Below are 21,315 nucleotides of genomic sequence, written 5' to 3'. Positions count from 1 at the left end.
TTCATGCATGTCTCAGTTGATATACAGTATGAATATTCTTATTAGAGGCTGTTGTTGAGGCCCGTTTCTTTATGGAGCGTTGGATTCATATTCATGACCATGGCGGCACATTTTGGAGGTGCGTAAGGATGGAGGGAGTCCTGTCCTACCGCACACGGATGTAAAGGAATTAATATTTGTTGTGTTTGCATCAGCGGGAATGAGCCCGTGTTGCACACACCGGATGACACCTAGGCTCTAGACGTGGGAAAAAAACCAAAATATTATTGGTTCTCTGTTTGACTCATCGTCAGCTTTTGGTAATAATGTAGCCTGATATGTGACGCAAGTCTAACACGGGCACTGATGAGTGATAGATAATAAATAAATAATAATCAGTATTGATTTATACAGAACATATTTTTAAAACGCCATGTATGAATTCAGTTGTTTGACCTTGTGTTGGATGAGAGGACACATTACAAGGCAGCCATTAGGCCGAGAGGAAAGGACTTGGGCTTGTAACTAGAGGGCTGCCGGTTCAAATCCCAAGACAGGTCAAGCGCTGGGGTGCCCCTGGGCAAGGCATCCAATCCCTGTTGCTCCCCGGGGCGCAGATAAGTGCAGCCCACTTTGTTCTCTACTGGTATGGAAAAAAAATATAAGAATAAAATGCACCTGAGGGAAACTGTGGTTTTTACACAATTAACGGCACTTGATGAATCTCTACATTCGCTGCTTCATAATTATGTCCATCGATTTCCTCAAACTATGACGCCACATGATGTAAGCACACTAAAATCTTTACTTTTAGTAGGTTTATATTGTGTTTTTAAAGCAGTGACACAGCAGGTACAGAAATGAAAACTAACCGATCTCTGCCACAATATCCTTAATTTAAGAAACACAGTGTAAACTAGTAGAGGATAAAGATGTGTGAATGTTTTAAACATAAAGCAGACAGTGTGATTTAATATTGCAGTGACAAATTGGTGCAATAAAGAGGGACTGAAAACCACCATATTTTCAGTGGCAAATGCACAACACTTTCTGCATCATTTGGGGAAAGTGGAGATCGTTCTCGAACAACATCTCTGACATCCAGTGAAATAAAAAAAAAAAGCTTTACCAGAAGATTAAGCTTAATGATTCTGGCGTTCACCACAAACACTGTAGCGTGAGACGGACCGTTTAGGCTTTGGCTCCACTGTCTCAAGTGTCATTCTCGGCCGCACCAAACACAAATGACCAACAGTGAACAACGTTAACTTGACTTAACAACAGTCACTGCGTGTCGGCAAGCTGATGATAGCGCAGCCTCAAGTGCATGTTTCAGTACTCATCAAACCTCTGTATTCAAAGTTTAAAAATGTACAAATCAAAGAGTTAGCGTTAGCACATCCCCTGAAGCAGCATCTCATCTGTCCATGAATTATCCGACGATGGCATATTTACTCTGATCTGTTCCGCATCACTGATTTTACTGCAGTCACTTTGTTTTCTGATATATGTTTTCCAAGCAAGCGGAGAACGCGCTGCATCTTTGTGGACGTCCTTGGCTGCAGCAGAGCACAGTGTCACTCCGTCATTACATCCATCATGGGGCAGCCAAGCCAAACTGGGCCTGCACACAGTAATGCTAAACATCTGTGTGCATTCCTCCATTGTCTCCTGGTGCTTTGCTGATGTGATACTGGCCAGAGCAGATCGGCGCCTTGCTACAACATCTGGAACAATGTCAGTTTCCACTGGTCCATATCTGATATTTCTGTGAAACCTTGAAGCTTCATCTTCCCTCATCCAGATGCTTTTAACACCACAATGGAGGTTTTTTTTCTCCGTGAAAGTGAAGGTGTTGGAGTGAATTTTCCGTTAAGGCAAAAAAAAAAAACTCTCTCAAGGCTGTGGAGGAAATTTGCAGACACAAAGCTTTGGTGTCATGCCTGGAGTTTTTCTGCTGCTGGCTGTCCAGTGCGAGTATTGTCTGTGATGTTGAATCATAACTCTGGTGTGTTCTAGCCCCGAGTTGGAATTCTGGGAAGGAGTATATGACCTTTAAAAAAAAACAAAAAAAAAAACAATTCTGTATTTATAGTTTGCGAGGGGAAATGTTGTGTAATGCATTCATGGAAACCTTTGTCTCCAAACCTAGAAATAACCAGACAGAAACAATGAATAACAAATGGAGGGACAGATGGACGGATGAAAAGACACATAACAAGTCAAAAGCAGGGAGAATGTATGACAGGGAGCTATGAGGGAGGAAAAGGCACAGTGTTCTTCTTTGTTTGCTTGGAAGAAATTGAGGGAAAACATCTCTTCACTTTCTGAAGAATAGATTGTCATTATGACTACCAGCTGCCGCACGGCAACACCATGGTGACAGGTCTGAGATTGGAAATATGATTAGCTAATCCTGCAGGAAGAGACGAAATACTGTGCCTTTCTGACGACCAAGGTAAACTTCGTTGAGGACGGGGAGTTAATTGAAGTGTCACTCCATTCCTGATTTGAATGACGTCTCGGACAAACGAGAATCACTGCTCCCTTCTCCTTCACTCCCCCGCTCTGCATAAATCTCTGTTTGGAGGTCACTGACTCTGAAAACAGCATCCGGTCAGTTAGTTCACACCAATATCGTCGACAGTCTCCAGCATGAAATGATCCCTCAGCTTTATCTGCTGCCAGGAGGCTTGACTGACATGCATATTAGCTCCTTTCTCCCAGGGCTCTGAAAACACATCATATTTTCTCCAACTTTCATTTTTTTTTTTTCCTTTCAGATTGTGGCCACATTGCGGTGTCTTTGTTGCATACTAATTGCGCCGTCCTCACCTCTGAGAGGGAAAAAAAAAAAACACGAGACATCTATGCAAGGAACCAACTATTTTTCACCCGCTCTGTCGCAATAAAACGTGTCACCTATAAGACAAGTTGCTGAATATCTAAGATCCGGCGTCGTTGGTGAATAATGAGTGCAGATCAAAACGTGGATGAAATGTGATTGTTTGGGGACAGATATTCTACATGGCAATATAAACACGGTTCCCCCCCCCCCCCCCCATCGGCAAACACCTTTTGCTTCTCCCAGCCTCGGGTGATACGCCACAGCTCAACCGTTGTTTCCCCTCTCTCCCTATTCTAATTCCACAGCAATCACCTTTGCTTTTGTTTCTCAATTACATGACAAAAATCAGGCCTCTCTCCCTGCAGGATATCAGACGAATCCTCTGATGCATCACTCAACCTTCACGCTCCGACTGCCGAGATCTTAGATAATGTTATTTCTTGCCTTGAAGAAAAGATACCCGGTATGACATGTAAAAATCTGAAAATACTGTTCTGAGGGAGACAGAGACTCACATGTGTCTCTAGCAAACGTGTGTGTGTGTAAAGATTTACCACTTAATTGTAGGGTTTGGTAGAGGGAACGAGTTTTAAAATACCTGCACAACAAACAAGCTGAATTTGTGTCATCCTCTTAATTATATCTACCGGGCTTTTTCATTATTCTGAATACGCGGAGACATATCTCGAGGAGAGTGAGCCACGTGCAGAAAAGGAAGGAAGAGCTTTCGTAACCCTGCGTGTTTATGTCGTGTATGTGTGATGAGATATGGTCGGAGTTTGGCCTCGTGTTTGAGATGAAATGAGCAGGATGCTTGTCTGTCTGTGTGTGTGTGTGTGTGTGTGTGTGTGTGTATGATGCAGCCAGAGGATGCATGAGTTGCACTGGACAACAGAGGGAATGGCACAAGGAAGACAGACTGGCATAAAAACCTCAGTAAGGAAAACCATGGCTGCAAAATACTCCTTCTCATATTATTTTTATTAGTTGTAGTATTCATAGTAGTAGTAGTAGTAGTTTGTCTTGCACCACATGGTGCCCAACCACTATATACACACATAAATATATGTATATATATATATATATATATATATATATATATATATACATATGTATATAAAACAACCACAAAGAGAGCATGTAATCGTTATTTTTTGTTGTACTAGACTGTATTCTTAAACTCTGCGTACGTAATAAAGTGGCACCTGAGTATTTCTGAATAACTGCTTATTTTGTGCCGTTCAGCGCGGTGGACGGAAACACCTTGCTGGTGAGGTCAGAGTAAAAAAAGGTTGGAGCTGCAGTGGAAAGATCGCGGGGCTGCTCAAACTGTGGTGAGAAGAAAACATCCTCCGAGTGACCGACATGTCAGACTTTGTGGAGGATGGGGCTCCGTCCCGAAGAAGACCACATCTGGTCCACAGAAATCTGAGGCTGCAGTAGACACACACACACACACACACACACGCACACACACACACGCACCAAAACATAAATAGTTGAAGACTGGAAACAAGTAGCATGGTCTGATTTCTGCTGAGGCTGCAGGTTGTAGGGTCAGAATTTAGTGTTGACAGTATAAATGGAGGTGGGACAGATTCTCTGACACACTTTAGGCCCAGTTGCACCAGTCAATCATTATTTCAATGCCAGACACAGACTTTTTGTCCAGCTCTCAAACAGAAATGTTTCCATCTGCTGTGAGAGCAAAGAGATGCTCTACCCAGGCTTAGTTACTTATTATTGTTTTGTAACACTGCCGTGTTACTATGATGTACATGGGAAGAGAGAACGTAGTCTTCCGTGTCGCTTCATATTCAAGTAGATTGTTGATTTTCTTCAACAATCTTCAACAATTTCCTTCTGCTGCAGCTCGTGTGGAGTCTACACTCACAGCACTGCTCCTGCCAGCTGTGTCTGTCTACATAACATCAGTTATAGAGTGTTTAATATATTTTATGATAAGCAGCACAACCCTTTGTTTACCCTCATTCAGAGCCAACGAGAGAGAGAGAGAGAGCACAGGGAAAGTACAGCCCACACTGTAAATTATTTCCACTATTTTGCGGCCACAGTTGTGAACTTCACAGTAAATTACACAATTATTTCACTGGCTTTAATTGTCATAATTCACAATGCATGCACTGTTGTATACTGTATCTGTTACATTTAGGCTTCACTATATTGATGTAATGGTTGCCAGACTTTATAATATTTGTGGGTGGTGCCTCGGGCAGTATATTTAAACTTTTAAGATTGGATGAGAAGGAGGTGTAACCTTCTTCCATCTGAGGAGCATCAGGGTGGAGAATGCCATAGCCTCATCCTGGTGCTTCGTGATGTCTCCTGAGGGACGACCCTAGATAACGTAGTCAGTGGGTCGGAGTCGACAGTTGGCAACAACCAAAACATGTGACTGAGGCCAGTCTGGGTCCCGTCTGCACCTGATGCAAGTCTGATCTAAGCAGAACCTTAAACATGATACATATCGATGAGGAGTGCACCGACGTAACTGCCAGTTTCTATCTGATATGGTAGTTCCTGATTCTTCCTCCCACTGCCTCACCAAGTGGTTAAACACACATGAACAGATAAGGGAGTGTCTTATTTTAACTGTAACCGTCCTGTGGGGGGATTAGAAATGATGCAAATGTGAAAAAATGTCAACACAAAGAGCACCTAGATGTGCAAAGAAACACACACTAACTGACAGAGATGTCTCGCAGCTGCAAGAGGGGAGATTCTATAAATATGAATATTAATGTCTAGTACTGAAGCTGTACTAGACATTATGTTAAAACCACTTTGTCTATCGGCAGTCTGGGGAGAAGCAAGCAGAGAGCACTGCTATAACAGTTCCTTGTTATTGCTCTCAACTGGCCAGTTATGTAGTATGTATATATATATATATATATATATATATATATATATATATATATATATATATATATACATATACATATATATATATAGTAAAGCAATACTTTACTTTACTTTGTGAATTTCTCTGTGAGATGAATAAAGTATCTATCTATCTATCTATCTATCTATCTATCTATCTATCTATCTATCTATCTATCTATCTATCTATATCTATCTATCTATCTTTCTATCTATCTATCTATCTATCTATCTATCTTTAATAGAGAGTGCAGCAAAAGCAAGAACTAAAGGTGTTACGAAATACTGGATTGTATAAGACTGTATTAGAATGTTTTTTTTTTAAGGATTTTTTTTTGTTGGTATGACCTGTTGCACAAAGTCTCCAGCCCCTGCTGGTATGTGTGTGTGTCTGTGTCATAGTGCGTCACTTAGCGCGTTGCATAGTACGGACCCTGGTATACTCGCATGTCAGGGTCCTGTAGTATCCCACTTCACCATCAGGTGGCGGTATAAGGCCGAATGCCGAATGCTGGGAATTGGAAGCATTCCTACCAAAGAAGAAGAAGAGAATGATGCTACAGCTCCCTGTAGCTCATCAGCTGAAAGGCCTGTCGGGCAGAGGAGTCGGGGTGTCAGCCGGTTCGAGGGTCACCAGGTCGAGGCTCGGACGACTATCCTTGACGACTACGTCTTGTGTTGTCGAAATGTTTTTTTCTGCTTGGTGGGCGGGGCTTAATACTCCACCTACCTCATTTTGCTCAGGCGCTGTCCACGTGCACCCAACACGCTCTTTGCCCGGGGTTCCAAACCTGAGCTGCATGTGCAGCCTGCGTGTTCATGACACAATTCATGTCATGCGCCCGCTGGTGTTGGGTCCATGCGCGATGTGCGCAGTAGTATACCTTTAAGGTTAGGTTAAGGTAAGGGGCTATGGAATAAATGATGTCTTCATAGGGTCCTCACTGTGAATGCAGCGCAAACATGTGTGTGTGGATCTGACAGAGTCAGAATGAAATCAGGGCTAAATCTGCTCGTCAATAAGCAGCTTGGGTCTGTGCCAGGAGGGCTACACGCCTCCCTGTAGAGATGCAGCTCCACTTAAAAAAACAAGAGATACATGTGGATCTCGTATTGTGAGTGTGGGCATCTGTGTTTGTGTGTGTGTGTGTGTGTGATTGTGTGTTTGTGTGTAATGCATGTGCCACATGGAACTTGGTTCTCCTTCCAACAAGGATTAAACTCAGATATAGACTCATCTAATCACTGGTGGCCCAAATGTAGAGAGGAAATCCAATCCCCAACACAACAGAAGCAAATATGCACCACAGATCATGGCTGAATGAAGAACCACGCCTCTGTCAGCTTGTTTCATTCATCTAAATGACTCAATACTTGCTTTCCCGAGTGCATGTAACTACCGCGGCCTCATAACAGAAAGGATGTCGTTATCCTTTGTAAACTAGTAGCCCCCTCTTCAAAACACGGCGACGCACGATGGTGGCTTCCGTAAAACAAGGCCCTTGCCTATAATGTACACATAAAAAGCTTAGTAGCTTATCATTTTTATTAGATCATTATAGTATAAAGTGATAAGACACTTTAACAACACATATTCAAGTATATTCAATTTCTGATAATAAACTTCATGTTAAACACTGGACCTTTACGTCTGTGTGTGTGTGTGTGTGTGTGTGTGTGTGTGTGTGTGTGAGGACAGAAATGAAGTGGCTCTAGCCTTACAGTAATGTAAGGTGCTCATTTACAATAAAACACGCTGTGATTTGTGTTAATATAAATCCGTTTATAGTACAAACATTTAAAATGTGGGGTAATTAAAACTAAAGAAAGTTGCTACTTGACAGGGGAGATTTGAAAAGCTGATGTAATGAAGGGACGTGAATGTTAAATGCAACAAATATACTGTATGGTTATGTAATATAGAGATAAAAGTGGTTAAAAAAAAGGACACATATTTATTGTTATAGGCGCTGTAACAACAGACCACAGCAGAATTAAAAGGAATAGCACAAGGGAGGAAAAGAAGAGGGAGCCGTAGCAGATATGGCTCATCTGTGATTGAATTTTGCACAGACAGTGGCCAGATACACCTGGGTTCCTCTGTTCATCTAAATCCAGATATTACCCCTGAATATCAAACATGCAGAAAGCTGACAAGCTGCCTCCAGTCTTTCTGAGATAAGGTGGAGCTAAAAAGAGGGAAAAAAATGCTGTCTTTGTGAGGTACTGCCCTTCTGACATGATTATACTGTATGTAAAGAGAGAGTGTGGACAGCAGGACGTGTGTGTGTGTGTGTGTGTGTGTGTCTACAAACATGCACAGAATCAAGAAGAAATCATACAAAAACAGACACACACACACAAAATTAACGACAAAGGAGTTGTGCTTCTGATTCTTTCATTTAAAGCATCCTTGCACTCAGACCCGAGAGAGATGTGTTCATCATCAGTGGCAAAATGAATGTCTAAGAAATGTACATAACCGTCGCACACTATAGAGCGCTTTGCTCATTCAAAGCAGATATGATTACGTCGCAGCGCAAGAAACATGCAGTTCTGCAGAACCACTCAGAGCCGTCATTGTTGATGTAAACCAATGGCTTCACAAACCGGCTGAGTCATTAACATGCTGTTTTTTCTTTCTGCTGCACTGCTGTTGGCATAATTCTCATCTAAATTCCATCCCAGTCGACAGCACACAAATTAATCAATGCCTCGAGCTTATATATATTTAATGCTTTCTGTATAACAAATATGGGGAAAGAAAATAATGACTCCCAGCTATTTAAAGTACATAAACATAAGCCATTTCTACATGTACCTGCAACCAGCCCTGAAACCTCACAGTGAAAGAACTGCACTGAGATCAGGAAGGTGTAAATTCAGCACTTATTTTTCCAGAGTTGTGCATCCATGATTACTAAAGCATCCAAAAACCATTAATATTTTCCTTGTTAAATGCAAAATTAAGATGGGTATTTTTATTCCTTTTCTTAAATGGGAATAGACGAGCCTGAATGTTTTTGAACTGACATGTATCTGTTTTTGTGATACATTGCGAAAAAGAAATACACATGCAAAATATAGAAATAGTTCTTTTATGGTTGAGACATTACTGTTCAGTTTGTGATTGATTTCCTTTATCCTTTTCTTAAAAACAAACATATGACACAGCATATGAATATCCCTTAGTGAGTATAGCCAAACAACAGCAGATATCACGTATCACCACCAGATGTTGGCGAGCACTAGCAGATGCTGTGTGGACACATGTTTTTTTGGTCCCTCTATCGCTGTCCTCTGCCACGGCAGGTTCACCACGGGCCGATCAAACATGTTGTAGGTGTCAAAGCTGTTGTCTTTCCTCTTCACTGTTGTAGTAGTAGCAGTTTCTTCGACTGCTCGACTGCTAGTGTCCACACTAGAGCTCTTAGTTTTTAACTTTTCCAACCTGAAAAGATTACAAAGATGATGCATGATACCAGTGCAGTGTTTGTCCCTTCTTCCTCAGATATTGGGAGCCAATGTTCTGCCCCTGACCTGTCCAGGGTCTACCCCACCTTTGTCAGCTGGGATCGGCACCAGCGCCCCACCTCGTGACCCTAAATCTGGCAAGCAAAGGTGAGGCATTGTTATGTATATTAACCTATTCATGCAATGATTTAAAGCATTGGTGACCTACGGGAAGGAGACGTTTTCTCAAAATTGTACAGTGGGGGTGTACATGGCAATGCACGTGTCCACAAATGTTACTTTGGACATTTTTCCGGAACATTTTCTTCTGGCCCCTTTGTCAACCCTGACCCAAATCACACTTTCATAATCTGTAAATAACTCAAAATGTCCCTCGGCCCACTTGTTGCTGGTTTTTCCATGGCTGGGCACGTTTATGGAAAATGTCCAAATGAGCCCACCAGAGAAGCCAGACGGAAAACAACTGAAGTTCTCCGGGAGTAAAACTGTGCATGCACCGTACGATTTTTAGTTCATTTTGAACCGAATTTCAGCTTAATCGTGCACCGATTAACCCCTCACAACCAGCTCCTGATCTGCAATTGTATGGTCTGATGAAAATGAACGTGTTTCAAATTTTGGTCGCCCCTCGTGAGAGTATCGTGTCTGAGCATCGGACCGTAAAGTGTGCGCACATACATTTTATTTAGTTTTTTTCCAGCTTAAGTCCCGCCTCCTGTATGTCGCACATCGCCTGAAGTCTGGTCATTTTTTATTGTTCAGTCATGGACCAGCTCAGTAAGGTAAGAGGGCTTCATCAGCTGTATTAAGAACATTGTTTTTTTCCACACTCACTCAACCACTTTCCTATGAAGATATAATAACAACACTGACTGCTGTTAATGGGTTGCACACACTCACTAAACCCTCTCTCATTATGCCTCAGTTCACACTGTCACCTCACACAATTAAACCCAATTATGTCGTAGGATGACTGTGTTCACGGCAGCGGATGCAATTTTGGAAACCCTCAAATACCAAGAAAACGGCGCCTGTCTTTGCCGTGACATTCAGCACAGACAGTCATCAGATCGATAACTTCATAACGATTTTTGACAGAACTGGGGGGGAGGATTAGACCTGGGCAGACCTGTGCTGCAGCTCCATCTCACCAATTCAGAAGACAGAAGCAGAGCGCAGCCATAGTCTGGATCCAGACACCGCAGCAACATTACAACTATTCCCACATTTTTCTCCGATATAATCTCAACCTACATATGGCTGCTGCAACCCACAGCAGGTATGAGTGGTGTCATTTGCACCTGGTTACATCAGCAGCTCTGTGAAAAACCTGAAACACAGGCTCCTGCCATTTGGTCATGCAAAATTTATGAAGGTAAACTTGTTTTTTTTTTGTTGCGCTGACTGTTTGTTTCTGTGTGTGCACTGTGTGTGAGCATATATGCTGCAACGGAAGGTGAGGATTAAAGCTCCTCATTCCTGACCTGACTTACTTCACGCTCACTCACAGACCTGCGGGACTGATTCACGTTATCAAATTAAAAATTATAAAATATATTTCCTATTTTTTCACTTGTTTGGTCAAAATTGTCACTGACAAAAAAAAGTGACATTTCAATTGGATTCATTCATCACAAACTGTGAAGAACACACAATATAAGTCACACAAAATAACATATTTATATATTTTATTAATACTGATCTACTGCAGTTTCTGCATAGATCACATTTTCAAGAGATATCGATTTGATAAATAAATCACAACTTTATTTTATGAATGGAAAAAAAACAAATCTGCCATGCCATGGTGTTCTGTCAAGCAATACTATCAGACCAGACTTTGGGAGTGTTTGTGTGTCACTGGTCAAGTGACAAAAAGTCGCATGAACTTGATAAGAAGGCCGCAGGTTTAAGACCTCTGGTTTGTCTCATTCAAACTGGTGAAATAGCAGGTTTGTAGGCAGTAAAATGCACCTATGAAACTTCAGTAGTGCCAACCTGTTTGCAGCTGTCTCACATTACAGTGCCTCCATCTGTCTTGAAGACATTTGTTATCTTAAATAATCTAAACACTGAGAGCCATGTGGAACTTTTAATCAGATTTGTATCAGATATTTATTGAATGACTTTATTCCTCCCCCAGGGGGGAAACACACATTCACAACAGCTCAGTTAAGAAATGAGAATAAAAATAAAATAAAATAAAATAAAATAAAATAAAATAAAATAAAATAAAATAAAATAAAATAAAATAAAATAAAATAAAATAAAATAGAATAAAATACAATTCAATACACTTCAATACAATAGTAAGAAAATTACAAAAAATAAAAAGCAAAAAAGATAAAATTACACTCTAATATAGAGTAGTATCAGGGTAAGTAGGAAAGTGAGTGGACATTTACGAGTTAAATATCCGAACATGATATTATGATATTATGATTTTCCATTTTAAAAACCATATAAAAACAAACAAACAAACACGCTGCCAGTACAAAAATAAGCACTTCTATGTCAATCTCTGCCATTTGGAATATGCAGGGGTGAAGAAACGGTAAACCAATCCCAGAGAAGTAGAAGTAAACCACAACCACCATATACAAACACAAACGTGAAAATTATATATATTTATTTAATCCTACTTGGTCATTTTGTAAATTTGAAGGTTCTCATTTTTAATGTAATCTTTGAAAGGTCCCCGGATCTTAAGGAATTTCAGTTGCGCATTACAGAATGAGAACCTTAATTCTTCTAGATCTATACAGGAAACCATATCTTTTTTCTTTCTTTTTGAAGCATGGAGGAGAGGTACACTACTCAGAATCACTCTCTTTGCAACAACCATACCAAACATCAGGCCCAGCAGCTTAAAGTAAAAGGCTGGACCCATGATAACCCTGTTGCAGCCCAGTCTCCGGGAGCGACTGCTCTAAAGCACACAAATGTGTGATAACACCTGTCTGACAATAGAGATTGCACTTTATTGGCGCAACATTTGCACAGGCAGACGATACACGATGATTCAGTCTGACTAATACTTACGTCTCCTTGCTAAGCAACATCTAGTAGGCGTGTGAGACAGCATTAGGAAGATTTTGCATGTTCTTTTCACATGAGAGTTTTCCTTCTGTTTTGTCTGGAACATATGGTGGGGCACCTCCACCCTTGTGCCAGTGCCTAAATCTAGGCCTGAGTCATAAACACACACACACACACACACACACTGCAGCTCTGTCAGTCTTTGTGAGACGACGATACAAGTTCTCAGCCAAAAAGGACATGCTCTCAGAAATGCCCACTCCCACAGACACACCATTTTATTTGTCCTTATAATTTGGGTTTACCTCGACTGACAAGTGTGGTGTCCTTTCACACACAGGCTGAGGGCAGAGAAACTGCTGACATGGACACTTGTCCCATGAATTTTGTTCCAGTGGCTGCAGGAATCTGCTGACGCCGCCGACTGTCTCGCGAAGAAATCTCAACAAAGAAGTGAAATGAAATGCCGACAAGTTCTGTGCTTCCTTGAGTTACACCTCGGCTTTAATATTTCATACCTGCTTCAATATCCTCTGTATATTTTATACTGATTACTGACATTACCAAACTTCCAGGGGACCCACGATTTAATTTCATGGATGCGATTTTTACAGCTGGTCACTTCTCTTTATAGCATATCCTGTAGTTACTGTGCAGATGTAGTTTCATTTAAATATTCAACTAAAAAATCTACTTGTCAGACATGCATGTTAATTTCATGTTTACAGACAATATAGAGACATTATTTTCTTCTTCATTTATCCATGAAATGAACAACTCATTGGAACTAATGTTGGTTTTCTTTACTGAAATGTTGGATTATACCGTAAGAAGCATATCCACAAAGTCAGCACCTATAAACACAGCAATAATTAATAGGAGTAATTGTAAAATGTGTGCATTATGTGCTGTCACAATGAAAGATGGGGTTTGAGATGAGGAAAGCTAAAATGCAAAAAGAAGTGAAACAACCAAGTCATGTGAGAGAGGTGGTCACACACACAAAGAAATATGGGTCATTATGTTGCCTAGAGACCCGTTCTTAAGATTTGACCAAAAAAATCTCACCAAAATGAAATGCACATTTCCAAACGTGAATGCTACACTGGCTTTTTCTTTTCTTTTTTTTTTTAGATAAATGTATATTAACATATGATCATTTATGAAACGTGGCGGACAGTTTTCCTAATCCCCCATTGCGATTTTAGAAACCAAAGTGCAATGTTGACTGTAGCCTCCCCGCTCAGGATGCATCATGCTTTTCATTTATTTCTCATGATTGCATGACAGCCTTTGCAGAGAGATGAAGTGTGACCTTGGAGAAACTGTGGCACCTAGTAGCGCTGTGGCTGCAATGGCGATATCTTTTTCTTTTTTTTCTTTTTTTATGCACTCTATCCCCCTCAGATGATGATGGAATGTTACAAATGCGTGATTTTAAAAGAGGAGCATTATCCCCACAGTTGTTTCCCCTGTGTTTACTGTGGAGATCACAACACTGTAATCATAGAACTCAGCTCACATAAAAATCTTCAGAGGCTTGTGAAGTGCCTTTGTAAAGGACAGTAACCTGTCATTGTACGCAGTATGCTGAAAATACACACATGTATATATATATACATATATAGACATACATATATATATGTATGTATATATATACATATATACATGTATATATATATATATATATATATATATATATATATATACATAAACATACAGTCAATCTGCCAGTTTAAAATAGCATTTGTGCCCGTGTATGGATTGACATCAAATGAAATCCTGGCATCATTCATGCCTCACTGACGACAACCTAATGAGTTTGGAGGTTTAGAATAGAGTAGTCCGGGTCCTGTGAGGCTTCCAGATCTGGTAAGATGAATTGGCCCCATATAAATGGTCAGCGTAGTAATGGACAAGGATGAGAATAAAGGAGAAGCTGAAGCAATGATATGATCAGGGGCAAAGGTCCCATTAAAGGTGGGAGTGGAGGGCAGCTTTTGGGACAAAGGCTTCAGGGGGTTCTGAGGTGCAACTCTCCAGACGAGGTTATTAAAAGCACAGATCTCGTGGAGAACCATTTTAATCCTGTCATTTCTTAATAGTAGATGTTGCTGCTTGGATGCTTTTGTTAGACTCTGCCTGTTGGGTACAATCAGACATCTCTGGAAGAAGAGAAAAAAGAATCAAATGTTCCACAGTGATTGGATTGTGATTGTTAGCTATTCATGCTGGTGTCTTGTGTGTCTCTCTCCTGTGTCAGTGGAGATGCTTTAAGGGGAGCTGACAGCAAAATGGATTAAATAAAGTTTGCGGATGGAATACATATCGAATCTCCAGGCTTGCAATTGTGGTACGCAGCATTTGCCCGGCTTATGACTTCCGCTGAGGCTCTGGATCTATCGGGGTCCAGCCTGCTCTCCTCCTTCTCTTTGCTATTCAGATGTGGAAGAAGTGAGAGGGAGAAAAGCTAGAGGGAACAGGAAAGTGCTCTTGATCACCTGCTTTGTCTGTTGTGAGTCACCTTGCAAATACATGAATAGTAAATGCAGGAAAAGTAATCTGGTGGCGCACTGGTACATCCTTCTATTTGCATACCTGCCAGCCCCTGTAGTTAGCTCTAGCATTTCAGGACTTGGCACCTCAAATACTCAGCGATATGCATATATTTTGCTTCCCTTTTTCTGCAACACTGTGCCTCCAATTTTGTGTCCCTCAATCTTGTCCATGCCTCCCACCTTTCACCCACATCGTTTTCCCTGAGTGTCCCTCAAACATCAGGGAGTATCCCCCCCCCCCCCCCCCCCACACCCCACCCCGGCAGAATGTACTGTATGACAAGGGAGCAGGTGGAACAGAGAGAAAACCACAGATCTCTCGTCCTCTGTCCTGCCAGAGGCCCTCCTTATCCTTTCTTCCTCTCTCCTTCGTCCACCTTCCCGTCCAATCTGACCACATTTACATTCAAATCTACTCAGGCTGCATTCCACCTTCTCTTGCCGTGAAGGTCTCGCAAACCCACGGGGGGGTCAGAATGAGGGTGGTTTAATGTCCCCCGCACTGATTCCTAATCCACAGCTATTTGTATAAAAATGGCCGAGCATTTTGCCGCGGGTCGTACAACTCATGTATTCCACTCACAATCTCGTGGTTAATAAGTAAATGACCCAATCCACTCATGTTTCCTGTCCCAGGCTTGTGTGTACATCACACGTCTCGCTGCACTTAGCCCTTTCTGCAAGACAACGTCCCCAAAGAGAGACATGGCAGAAGCAAGTGAGAAAAGACTGTTTGTCTGACTGTTGTTGTTGTTATTGACGTGGTCCCACATGACATGCGAGTGGAGCCAATGTCTCATATCTGCCCATGAGCTATCATTATCTTTGCCTTCTGCTCTCTGATGAGTCTGCCCCGGCTCCTTGCTGAGGAGCTGGGCTTTATTTAATGGGCTCTTTCAGCTGTGGTTTGCTTGGCGGAAGCCTCTTACAAACCCATTTAAAGAAGGGTCTATGGATTTCATGGCTCCCTGGGCGCTCTCTACTTCTTTCAATAAGGTGAAGTCCAAGGCTTTATCCATCCGTCAGTGGGCCAGGGGAAAAGTGGAAGCAGCAGTTTTTAATCCCAGAGATGCCACCGTCTGCTGTATGCTTGGCTGTTCACAGATAGCAAGGGTCTCCTTGCATAGCTCTCACCTGGGGACTTTTCAGTTCATGTGGCAGTAGTAGATTTATTGTTGCATAGATGGGGATAAAGACTTGGCACCTTGGACTCTGCCTGCAGACAGAAAGGATGGACGGAGAGACGCAATGCAGATTGCAGGAGATGATCACACATGCAAAGTCACCGGCTTGTTAAATTCCAGTGTCACAATAACAACCATTTGTACAGCAACCTGTCTTGAAGTGTTTTACATGAATTGCATTTACATGGCGTAAGGGTCTTTGTGCACAGACACAGCTGTGCTGAGCTAAGCGCTGACATTATAATACTAAAAAGCCATTATTGACAGCGTTAGCATGTATAGCAGGTGTAATGCAACTCGGTTAAGCCTCTTAACATGGCAACAGTTTCTTATCAGTACAAACCAGATAGTTTAGCGGAGGCTGATGGCAATAAATTGGGGCAGGTATTTTCTCATAAATGAATATAATTTATCCACAGGGTGACATAAATGTGGCTGCCAAATTTAATGCCAGTCCATCCACAAGTTGTTGAGAATCTTCAGTGTGGAACAGTGAAGTGGACCGACCCACTGGCACTTTATGAGGTCACTTTAAATAAGGTAGAACTGCTGTTGACAGCAGCCGACACAGAAAAGGACGCGAAAGCTTTTTAACATGACACTTGATATCGTTTTACCATATTCCTCCGTCTCAGCCGCCCGGCATCCAAAACGAAAGGCTCAGAAGGTGAGGGCCGATCAATGTATGATTCGGTTAGTTAGAAGCAAATAAAGTGTGGTCAATTTTTCGACCTTTGATATCGGGAGTGAGGAACATCCACACCTCTCAGAAAATAAAAGAATTTTCTATTCTCAGACTCTTCACGGCACCCCAGAGGATTGCAAGGCCGTGGTTAATGGTATTAGGGGCAATCACTTCGCTGAGGTCAGAGAATGAGGACTTAAGCAATAAAAATTTCCCATGATGAGAGATATTGTCTGCCTGCGTATACGTTACATGATGGATGGATGGATAAATAGATAGATAGATAGATAGATAGATAGATAGATAGATAGATAGATAGATAGATAGATAGATAGATAGATAGAATTAATCAATCCTTTTACTTTTACTATTATTTTTTGCTCGGGCGTGTTTATATAGTTGGTTAAAATCTTTTTTATATAGGTTGTGCTGGAAAAATGCATATGTTTTCAAATAAAAACGTACAAAGCAGCCTAAATGCTCTGTTGTCTCAGGGTTGAATTAGCAGTAGTGAGTTATTACTCACTGATGGGGTGTAACACGTTAACAAACACGACTTTGTATCTGTTTGCACACAGATCAGCCCCGGAGAAGCCATCACAACTTGGTCGCCATGAGGCAGACGAGGGATGAGCGGGAGTGGCAGAGGAATTCGTCACTCCTTTTCGAAAGGTGACACCTCCAGCCACAATATCTACAAATTATCATAACCAAATGAGCTGTGAAAGGGTTATGCAAATCACCAGGCTGCTGCCAATTTAAGAGCAAACCGGTTTTGTCACGTTTGGCCCAGTTTCTTACATTTCTTACATTAACGTTTGTTGGGCGACTGATTGGAGACGTCGGAAGTAAAGTGCATATTATTTTAAACTTAATGGACTGATGTTTTATGTTGAAGGTCGGTGGAAAAAAAAGAGGGAATTGTAGTGTCATAAAATGTTTGGAGCGTGCTGATGTTTCACTCCAAATTTGGACTTAACAGTAAAAGATGCTCATAAAACATTTTTGATGATGCACATCGTAAAGGAGACATTTTAGAATCGCGAGAGAAGAAAAAAAACAGAACAAACGGACTCATTACACTCTGATTGTTGCCTGCTTCTGTGTTCCAAAAATATACATATATACAGTATAAAACACTCTGACTAATGCATTTTAAGTTTAGACCGCTGAATATTTCATTCACATTATGCAGCAGGTATGACTTTTGCTCACTCTGTAAATGCTGCATTACGATTGTACAGCCTGTCCACTTTAATCTGAGGGAAAATGACTTGAGACTGAATAATGCTCATTCTACACATCACAGTAGCTCATGTGTCATCTTTATGGCTTCTTCTTTCCCTTATTTTTATTTGCATATTATAATTTGGAGTCGGCTCTTGCCTTTGCAGCAGGACGACCTGGAGTTTGCATGTTCTCCCCGTGTGTGCGTGGGTTTTCTCCAGGTTCTCCAGTTCTCACAGTCCAAAAACATTGCAGATTTGGGGATTAGGCAAAATTGGACACTGTAAATTGACCGTAGATGTGAGTGTGAGAGTGAATGGTTGTTTGTCTCTATTATGTGTGGCCCTGTTATGGACTGGCGACCTGTCCAGGGTGTACCCCACCTCATGTGGAGGATAAAGCAGTAGAAGATAAGTGAGTGAGTGACCGACCTGCTCGAATCCTGGTTCGACGTGTGTTTCCTCCCACAGTCCACAAACATGCAGAGGTTAATTGGACACTCCAAAATAGACTGTAAAAGTGAATGGTTGGTTGAGTGAGCCTTTTGCCCTATGAGTGAATGAGTGAGTGAGAAGGAGACACAGCAGCACACTATAGTCTGAAGGGTAAACACAGACAGACGCATGTGTGAGTAATTTATTATCTCCCATTCGCCTGATTTGCATCTTTCAAAATGTCGAAAAGACACATTCACACACACATACACACACATAAAAGGCCAGATCCAAGTCTGGTTGTTTTTGTAACCATTTTTTACTTATCATGAAGTCATGCAGCTACATGCATTAAACGTTTTAACGAGGTTATTTAAACGTAAAAGTAAATTCATAATTTTACAATCATCTCCCGTCGTGCTGGCAAGGTGTGGAGAGAAAAAAGAGTACTGCATATCGATGTGATGTATGAATACATGTGTGAATGGACGAATAGCAAAATTGTGTGAGTTTTATGAAACATTTACTATGACCATTAACCATAATTGGAGCCCGAGCATGAATGGCAGGGGCCGAAATGGCTCCTGGCACGGACCCGTGCATTGCGCCAGGGCTCTATAACGCTCTCTAAGGCAAAACATGGATGGAGCAAGCCAAGATTAAGTTGCACTGAATTTCACAAAACTTGCTGGGAACTTGTAATAGCCCATGATCAACAACCATGGCCTCAACTCAACAGGAAGTTGGCCATTTTGCATCTTCAATGTTCTCAGTGAAGGATCTGATTTATGATGATGTTGAGGTGGTGACCAGTTCTCTGAAAAGTGCCTCAAATGTCTTATGGTGCTACACCAATAAAGTAGAAGTCAAAAATGTAATTTCTGGAAGTAAAAACAATTCTGGAGAGGTGGTAAGACAACTGATGAATGAAATAACATGTTTAACCATAATGTCATTGGAATAAAAAAGTCAATTTCAATTAAGAAGATAAGAAGTCACAGAATGTCTATCTGACTGTGTTTTAAGGTAAATAACACAAATAGTAGCTGTAGATACCTTTCCCATGAAAACTGGTATTCTCACATCAGGGCAGCAATCTCTTTCTTATCTCCTTGTATCTCCTCTGTCCTCACATGGATGTGACCTCTCGTAATGTTTGCTGACCCACACAGGACTCCACTGTGACTCACTTTCAGTCCTGGGAAACTTTTCAAAAGTGGGAAAGAAAGTTTAACAGTGAATTTGTCTCTCAAATGACACAAGTCAGTGAATCACTTTTATTTGCTAATATAAAATTCACTTTTAAACTTACGGCTATGTATGTCAACATGTATGGCTGGTGTTTATTTTTCTCCATCTGATCAACTATAACATTTTCAGGATAAGAAAGGATTTCTCAGACCTCCTGTGGATTTCTGTGTAATTGCCAAAACAGTGCGGTCTCTTTGACACCACATTTTATGTTATGACCTAGTTTTCTCTCGCCATACCTGCCCAGTGCCCACTCTCACACACAGAGGTATTCAACTGTAGATTAGTTAAAAACACTTAACAGTCCTGAAAACTTTTAGCATGGAAAGGTCTAAAATCTCATCATTTAACAGAGGAGTCTGGTGTATTTAGCGAGGGGCGAGCCGCATGCCGCATCACAACCCCTGCCGCTGACTGTGTCAGACGGAGTCTGTGCTCCAGTCATGGACGAAGTAACTGAGTCTAATGATTCAGTACATCAAAAACTACTGATTTCCAAGTCACTAGTCACTAGTTTGTGTGTGTGTGTGTGTGTGTTTCGTGTATAGTTGTTTCATACAGCCGTGACTCCGCCCACGTTGAGGAAGTACTACATTGTAATGGAAAACAATGTAGAGTCGATGACAATGTAAATAGAGTGGAGTCAAGGCGAGGCGGGGCGGTACTATGTGGTGGAAAAACGCCATGAGAGACTCATCATTTCAACTTCTCATTCAAACCAATCCAACGCAGCATGCCAGAGTGGCTTCCGCTCAGGCAGAAGGCAGTAATCCCACTGAAATCTCTTCAGAGATTCTTTATGTTTACTTACACACCACAACACAAAAAAATGAATATATTGTTCAACACTTATGGTCTGCCTCTCCAATCTGCATTCTGTGTCTGCACTGCAGAGCACTTAAATATCTTAAATGGCTGTTAGATGTAATGGTGATACGTCAGTATTACTGCATCCGAAAAGTCAGTGCACCTTCTAAATCTGGAGAGCATCCCCATTCCTCCCACTCCCCCACTGCTCAGACCATCTGAATCCCTGACGACACGGGCTGTTTTTAGCCGCGGTGGCTAGAGAGAGGCCTGGCACGGCATGCGGGGGAGGCCGTACCAGTGGGGATGTCCTGGTGCAGTCTGTCCTTACACTGTACGCTGGACTCCTGGCCATCCCATATTCATCAGATTTGCAGCAGCAGCCATATGTCCGAGCAGCATGATAAACCTCCGGCTGCTACCTGGCACCACCAGGATGCACTGTCGACGCAGTGTGTGTGTGCATATTTCAAACACAGTTCCCGCTAAACACATTCCTTCAAAGATCTTGTGAGACATCAAATTAATTTTGAAATAATTAACACTGTTTTTATGTTTTGCTTGAAGAGGGCAAACAAGCAAACATCAGAGGAAACCCTGAGAGAGGAGGAAGTCAGCCACGAGCCAGGTGATGATTCGTCACAGTGTATGGGAAATACATGGGGTTATGTACGTCACTGCAACAAGAGAACTGGCACCACGGAAGCTCTTTAATAAGACTCATACCTGTTTCCATCTGTCACCTAAAAGCACATTCATATTCTCTCATGATTCAGCTCCAAAGGTGTCTGTATCACAGTTTGTAGCGGCGCTGTAGAGAATCACAGACACAGGCACAGACAGCCGGCGTGTGATACAAAGAGTGACTGAATATAATTTCCTCTCTGACGGTTTTTCAGTTTGATTCCATCAAATATATGTATTCCAA

This window comes from Solea solea, chromosome 19, assembly GCF_958295425.1.
Source record: "Solea solea chromosome 19, fSolSol10.1, whole genome shotgun sequence".
NCBI lineage: Eukaryota > Metazoa > Chordata > Actinopteri > Pleuronectiformes > Soleidae > Solea > Solea solea.
The sequence above is the reverse complement of the archived record's forward strand: the minus strand, read 5'-3'. Positions refer to the sequence as shown.